At 40.5% G+C, this 7,397-nt stretch overlaps 1 non-coding gene across 1 annotated transcript; it reads right to left on the bottom strand.

Annotated features, from left to right (window-relative positions):
* Positions 1-252: 252 nt before the first annotated feature.
* Positions 253-356, bottom strand: LOC111527419. The gene has a single exon (XR_002726659.1). It is a non-coding gene; the product is annotated as a small nucleolar RNA U13 (small nucleolar RNA).
* Between the last annotated feature and the right edge of the window lie 7,041 nt (positions 357-7,397).

Here is a 7,397-nt window from a genome sequence, read left to right as displayed (position 1 = left end):
TTTGGAAATGGATGAAATTGAAAGTAGGGATAATTGGCATTCTAAAGCCAAGTAGGATGAAACAAGCAGAATTTTCCATATTTTAGTATGTCTCTTTTTAATTAGAGTATCTGTAAAGGAAACAAATTATTGTATAGTTGCCAATTCTTTTTAATGAACAAGGTAAAAAGGTCTAATAATATGAACTTCCTTTTGGACTTGGGTCCTGGCTGGTGTTGGGTATCCAGGGACCCTCTCTGTCTTTTTTTTCCACGTTGGATGGATAATGTGCCCACATTGTATCAAGGTTTGAGGGAGGCACATCTCATACATGCACATGAATGCTCAAGCATCACGCTTATGAACTACAAAAGGATCTACCCTCTCTGTCTTAAGTAGAGACTTGAGAGGGAGGGATAGGCAGGAAGAGCATCAAAACTTCTTTGCAGGACATAATTGAACTACTTGTTACTTATTTTCTTATGGTTCATTTATTCAACAAATGAAACATCTCAATTGTTCATTGCTATTATAGATAGACACTAGGTATACTGGTAAAAAAAAAAAAAGACTAAAAAATGTTGTTTTTATTTGGCTTACATGATGGCTGATATAGTAAAGTCAAAATTATTTAAATAAAGAAAAGGGGTAATGAAGACTTTGGATGTAGAAATCAAGGTTCTCATCCAAGCTTTGCTGCTAGCTTGCTGAGGGAACCCTGAGTAATTAGTCCTTAAACTCCCTCTAGGCCTGGAGGTTCATCCATCAAGTGAGGGGCCTTAACCATTTTTCCAACAATAGCCTTTCCAGCCCCATCTTCTTATGAAGGAGAAACCTCAGTATGGCCTCATGGAGAACATCATGGATTTTGGACTAAAGCAGTTTTGGTTTCCAATTATTTCATCTCTGATCTTGATCATCTTATTTAACTACTCTGAGCCTCAATTTCCTTGCTGCAAAATGAGATGATGTTTGCTTAAGTGAGCAAGCAAAGCAATCACCACAGCTCCTGGCATGCCGTAGCACATGGCTTTTGCTCCCCTGGGGTGCTTACGTAGGAAGAAAGGTTTTGCAATGTAAAGACAGTACTCATTTTGCTAGTGAGCCAGCTAATTGAGGAGACAATTTCTCCTCAATCACACTATTAGCTGATGTGCAACCCAAAAAGCATTTGTTTAATAATGAAAAAGGAGTTCTTACCAGCTCCTTCAATTTTGACCATCTTTGGACTGGAAGATTTCACTCAATTCAAAAAATTCCCAATGACATATACATTGTGAACACTAAGATTATATTCTTTCTGGAAGCTGTGTCCATTCCAACAAGTCAGGACCATTTTTACCCAACCTGTCCTAGGTAGCAAGACTCCTCAAGAGATACAGGCAAAGGCCCAGTTTTCTGAGCTGGGCTGCCACATGGTCACCCTGGGGAGAAAATGGCAGAAGATAGCTCTCTTGGGCCCACCTATCAGAAGGAAGCTCCTGTGACAACAGTGATCTCATCTCTTAGGGGCCTATGGTAGAAACAACGAAAGCAAAAGCTATAGGAATGGTGCAATATAACAACCATGGTTTCCTTCAATTTTCAGAAAATTATAAATGATTAAGAATACAAAATGGATTCAGAACTTACAGATAACTTGTAAAAATCAATTTAAAAAGACAACCTAATTTCAAAATGTTCAGAAGTCTTGATCTTGGTCAGGCATATTACAATATAGCATGGGCCACCGATCAAGTCTCCAGCAGCCAAATCCACCCCCTGCCCCAGCCTGTTTCTTATAAATAAATTTTGGTGGAACACAGCCTAGCCCATTCATTCACACATTGTCCGCGGCTGCTTTTGCTCAACAACAGCAAAACTGAGTAGTTAGGACAGAGGCCATAAGACCCGCAAAGGCAAATATATGTACTATCAGGCCCCTTAGAAAACGATTTGCTTGTCCCTGCAATAGAAGCTATCCAAGTGACTGATAAGCATATGAAAAAACACTCCAGCATTAATTGCCAATGGAAAAATGCAAATTAAACCCACAGTAAGATACCATTATGCACCCATTAGAATGGCAAAAATTAAAAACACTGACAACAACAAGTGTTGGTAATGGTGGAGAACAGTGGGAGCTCTCATACATTTATGGTTGAAGTGGAAATTGGTTCAGTGTTGGAAAGCAGTTTGGCAGTATCTACTACAGCTAAACATTTATGTCTCCGTGGCCCAGCAATTCCTGGTCATATTCTCAAGAGATATGAGGGCTGTGGCCACCAAGAGACATGTATGAGAAAGGTCCTAGCACCTTTATTTATAACCCCAAACATAAAATGATAAATGTCTGTCAACAGTAGGATGAACTAAATAAATTGGAATAGTATATAGCAATGAAAAAATAAGCTATTGCCCCATGCAAGGATGTTTCACAGACATAATGTTAATCAGAAGAAAGCAGATGTCAAGGAGTCCATGTTGTATGATTCCATCTATTTGAAGCTCAGTAACACATGGTACTAGAAGTAGGAATAGGAATAGCAGTTACCTCTAGGACTGGGGATTCGTATTGAAAGAGAATGAAGGTTGGGAAGCCTGCTGGGGCCTGGGAATGTCATAGATGTTGTTCTGGGAGGTGGTTGCAAGGCTGTAGACATATGTAAGAGGTTATTGGATGGTACACTGAAGACTGGAGCACCTAACCATAGAAGGGTACAGTGTTACATCTCAATATAGAAGATAAAATATTAAAGAAAAAAAAAAAACCGTGGGTCCTTTTGGACTTGAACCTTATGCCACAGTGGTACTACAGAGTCATGTATTAACTGGAACTCAAATTGTAATACTTTAAAGCTTTGTGTTGAAAAGAATGAACATTTCAGAATGTAATTCTGCATTTGTGGTGAAGTCCTCATCAATAACTCATTCGAAGCTGAGGAGACTGCTGTTTCCCCTAGTGCCCTGGCGGGTGCAGGTTTGTCGAGACATCTACCAAGGGGATCAATGCCCCAGGCTGATGTCACTCCCTGTGCTTGACTTCTGTGTCTGGGTGGCAATCAGGAGCCTTCCTGCTCCTCCAACAAGGGACGGACAGGAGGAAGCGCCCTCCGAAGGCTGGCCTGTGTCATGGATTGTCCAGGAGGTGGGCAACATAAGGGGCGAGGTCATCTCTTGGTGAGCCCACGCCTGGCCTTACAGAGCAGTGACAGATCACCTGTCACCCCTGCAACAGACAAGTGGCCCCATGTCCGTGAGCCACAGGGTGCCAGGGATGTGGGATTGCAGCTCCCCTGTGGGTACCCTTGACGAAGGGATTTATTCCTCCAAGGAGGTTTGCGTCCTCTGCTGCTCTCAGATAGTCAGTTGCTTTCTGATTGGTCCACACAAAGGATACTGGGTCCAATTGTATAACACCATCATGGAGGGCTGGAGTCACATCAAAAATGTCCCTGTACCTCCAGCCTCCATCACTGCACACCTGTAACTCTGCTCACCCTAAGTGCTTAATGAACATGGTGGATGGGCTGGTGTACAAATGCCTTTTTGGGATGGTTTGACTTATAGCCATCTCTGCTGTCACTACAAAAAGATGAGAAGAGCCTCACAGAGGTGGTATCAGTGGGAGAACCTCCAACCCTCCTTTGAACACATTCCTAACAAAGAAACCTGCATGCTTTACCCACCTTTTCTCCTACCTGTCTTGTGTCAGAGTAGTGCCTCCCTGCTGCTGATTTAGAGCAAACCAAACAACTGGACCTGTTTACATCTAGCATGTTGCAGTGTTCTACCTAGATTCCAAAAATGAACTCAACAATGATTCGATGTCATTGATCAGGTTCGTAATGCTTGGATTTGTTCATACCAGGGTTTTCCCTAGAAGGTTACTTGTAAGATAAATATCTAATAGGAGAGGTTTAATTATTTTGTGTTGTTTTTCTTACTAGCCATATCTCCTTAAAAGTATAGAGAGTGGAAATTAGACATCATTTTTCTTTTTATCAGGCTAACTGGATTCCAACTCTGAAGTTCTGCAATGCTTGTATTTTGAAGTGTGTTTGCATGGCCCTGTTAGTTTCCTGTGGCTGCTTTACTAAGGAGCTAATAAAGAAGCATATAGATTATGCTTTCATAATTACAATTTAATATGGATTTTAATAAAATGGATTCCTTTATCATTCTCTGAATTGTATTTTGTACATTTAAAATATTATATGGAGGAGTCTGTATCAGTTTCCTTAGGCTCCTGTAACAAATACTACAGGCGGGGTGGCATAACCAACAGAAATTTATTTTCTCACAGTGGAGGCTAGAAGTCCGAGATAAAGGTATTGGCAGGGTTGGTTTCTCCTGAGGCCTCTCTCCTTGGCTTGTGAATGATTGTCTTCTTGATGTGTTCTCACATGGTCATCCCTCTGTGTGTGTCTGTGTCGTAATCTACTCTTCCTATAAGGACAGCAGTTATGCTAGATTAGGGCCTACCCATGTAAACTCAATTAACCTTAATTTCTTCTTTCAAGGCTTTGTCTGCAAACATAGTAACATTCTAAGGTACTGGGGCTTAGGACTTAACCCCTTTTCTTTCTTTTTTTAATTTTTATTATTTATTTATTTATTTGAGATGGAGTCTCGCTATGTCACCCAGGCTGGAGTGCAGTGGTACAATCTCTGCTCACTGCAACCTCCATCTCCAAGGTTCAAATGATTCTCCAGCCTCAGCCTCCTGAGTAGATGGGACTACAGATATGTGTCACCATATCTGGCTATTTTTTTTTTGGATTTTTAGTAGAGACAGGGTTTCACCATGTTGGCCAGGCTGGTCTCAAACTCCTGACCTCAGGAGATCCGCCTGGCTTGGACTCCCAAAGTGCTGGGATTACATGTGTAAGCCACCACACCCAGCCTTTTTTTTTTTAACCCTCATTTTAGGTTCAGGGGTACATGTGCAGGTATGTTATATAGGTAAACTGTGTGTCACAGGGGTTTGGTGTACATATAATATTGTCACCCAGGTAATAAGCGTAGTACCCAATAGGTTATCTTTCCTGATCCTCTCTCTCCTCCCACCCTCCACCCTCAAATCAGTCCTAGTGTGTGTTGCTCCTCTCCTCGTATTCATATGTTCTCCTTGTTTAGTTCCCCCTTATAAGTAAGACTAGGCAGCATTTGGTTTTTTATTTCTGCATTAGTTCGTTTAGAATTATGGCCTCCAGCTTCATCCATATTGCTGCAAAGGACATGATCTCCTTCTTAGTTATGACTGCATAGTATTCCATGGTGTATGTGTACCACATTTTCTGTATCCAATCTATCACTGATATACATTTAGGTTGATTCCATGTCTCTGCTCTTGTAAATAGTGCTGCAGTGAACATACACGTGCCTGTGTCTTTATGGTAGAGCAATTTATATTCCTTTGGGTATATACCCAGCAATGAGATTGGTGGGTCGAATGGTAATTCTGTTTTAAGTTCTTTCAGAAATCGCTACACTGCTTTCCACAGTGGCTGAACTAATTTACACTCCCACCAGCAGTGTATAAGTGGTTCCTTTTTTTTTGGCAACCTTGCTAGAATCTACTATTTTTTGACATTTTCATAATAGCCGTTCTGACTGGTGTGAGATGGCATCTAATTTTGATTTGCATTCTCTAATGATTAGTGATATTGAACTTTTTGTCATATGCTTTTTGGCCACATATGTGTCTTCTTTTGAAAAATATCTGTTCATGTCCTTTGCCCACTTTTTAATGACTTTTTTTTCTCGTAAATTTGTTTAAGTTTCTTAAACCTTCTGGATATTAGACTTTTGTTAGATGCTGATATAGTTTGGATGTGTGTCCCTGCCCAAATTTCATATTGAAATCTAATCCCCAGTGTTGGAAGTGGGACGTGGTGGGAGGTAATCAGATCATTGGAATGGATTTCTCATGAATGGTTTAGTATCATTCCGTTGGTACTGTCATCACAATAGTGAGTGAGTTCTCTTGAGACTGGTCATTTAAAGGTATGTGACACCTCCTACTCTTGCTCCTGCTTTTGCCATATGATATACCTGCTCCCCCTTCAGCTTCTACCATGATTGTAAGTTTCCTGAGGACTCCCCAAAAGCCAAGCAGATGTCAGCTTCATGCTTCTTGGACAGCCTGCATAACCGCGAGCTAATTAAACCTCTTTTCTCTGTAAATCATCAAGTCTCAGGTATTTCTTTATAGCAATGCGAGAACAGACTAATACAGATGCACAGTTTGCAAATATTTTCTCCCATTCTGTGGGTCATCTTTTTTATTCTGTTGATAGTTTATTTTGCTAAGAAGCTCTTTAGTTTAATTAGAACCCATTTATCAATTTTTGGTTTTGATGTAATTGCTTTTGGTTTTTTTGTTGAAATCTTTGCCTGGTCCTATGTCTAGAGTGGTATTTCTTAGGTTATCTTCCAGAGTTTTTAATAGTTCTAGGTTTTACGTTTAAGTGTTTAATCCATCTTGAGTTAATTTTTGTATATGGTATGAAGAAGGGGTCCAGGTTCAATCTTCTGCCTATGGCTAGCCATTTATTCCAGCACCATTTATTGAAGGAGAGTCCTTCCCCCATAGTTTGTTCTTGGCAGATTTGTCAAAGATCAGGTGGTTTTAGGTATGTGGCATTATTTTTAGGCTCTCTATTCTGTTTCATTGATCGATGTGTCTGTTTCTGTACCTCTATCATGCTGTTTTGGTTACTATAGCCCAGCAGTATAGTTTGAAGTTGGGTAATGAGATATCTCCAGCTTTATTCTCTATTCTCAGGGTTGCCTTGGCTATTTGGGCTCTTTTTTGGGGTTTATATGAATTTTAAAATAGTTTTTTTTCCTAATTCTGTGAAGAATGTCGTTTGTAGTTTGATAGGAATAGCCTTGAATCTGTAAATTGCTTTGGGCAGTATGGCCATTTTAGTGATATTGAGTCTTCCTATCCATGAGCATGGAATGTTTTTCCATTTGTTTGTGTTATCTTTGATTTTTTGAGTAGTGTTTTGTAATTCTCATAGAGATCCTTCACCTCCCTAGTTAGCTGTATTCCTATATATTTTATTATTTTTGTGGCAATTATGAAAGGGATTGCATTCCTGATTTGGCTGTCAACTTGGATTCAGCCCCTTTTCAATATGAATATTGGAGGGGACACAATTAAGCTCTTCATAGTCTTTCGCTTTGTCCTTTGTTGTGTTGGGACGTAACCCAGCAAAGAGTCAACAGGGAAAGGCCACCTTCCATCTGTGTCCTGTCTTTCACGCGTAGGCTCCTCTCTGTGCTCTTTCCTCACTCCCAGGTCACATGTCCCTTGACAACAGGCTTCCCACAGCCTCAGTCATCCTATGTTTGATGGGTACCAATAGGAGAAGCAGCAAGACCCTGAAGCCCTGATTTGGGAAATAACCTGGAGCCTTCAGTGCAGC

The sequence above is a fragment of the Piliocolobus tephrosceles genome, chromosome 19 (assembly GCF_002776525.5).
Source record: "Piliocolobus tephrosceles isolate RC106 chromosome 19, ASM277652v3, whole genome shotgun sequence".
In the NCBI taxonomy this organism is placed as follows: Eukaryota; Metazoa; Chordata; class Mammalia; order Primates; family Cercopithecidae; genus Piliocolobus; species Piliocolobus tephrosceles.
Note: the sequence above shows the minus strand (reverse complement) of the source record. Positions and strands in the feature narration are given on the sequence as shown.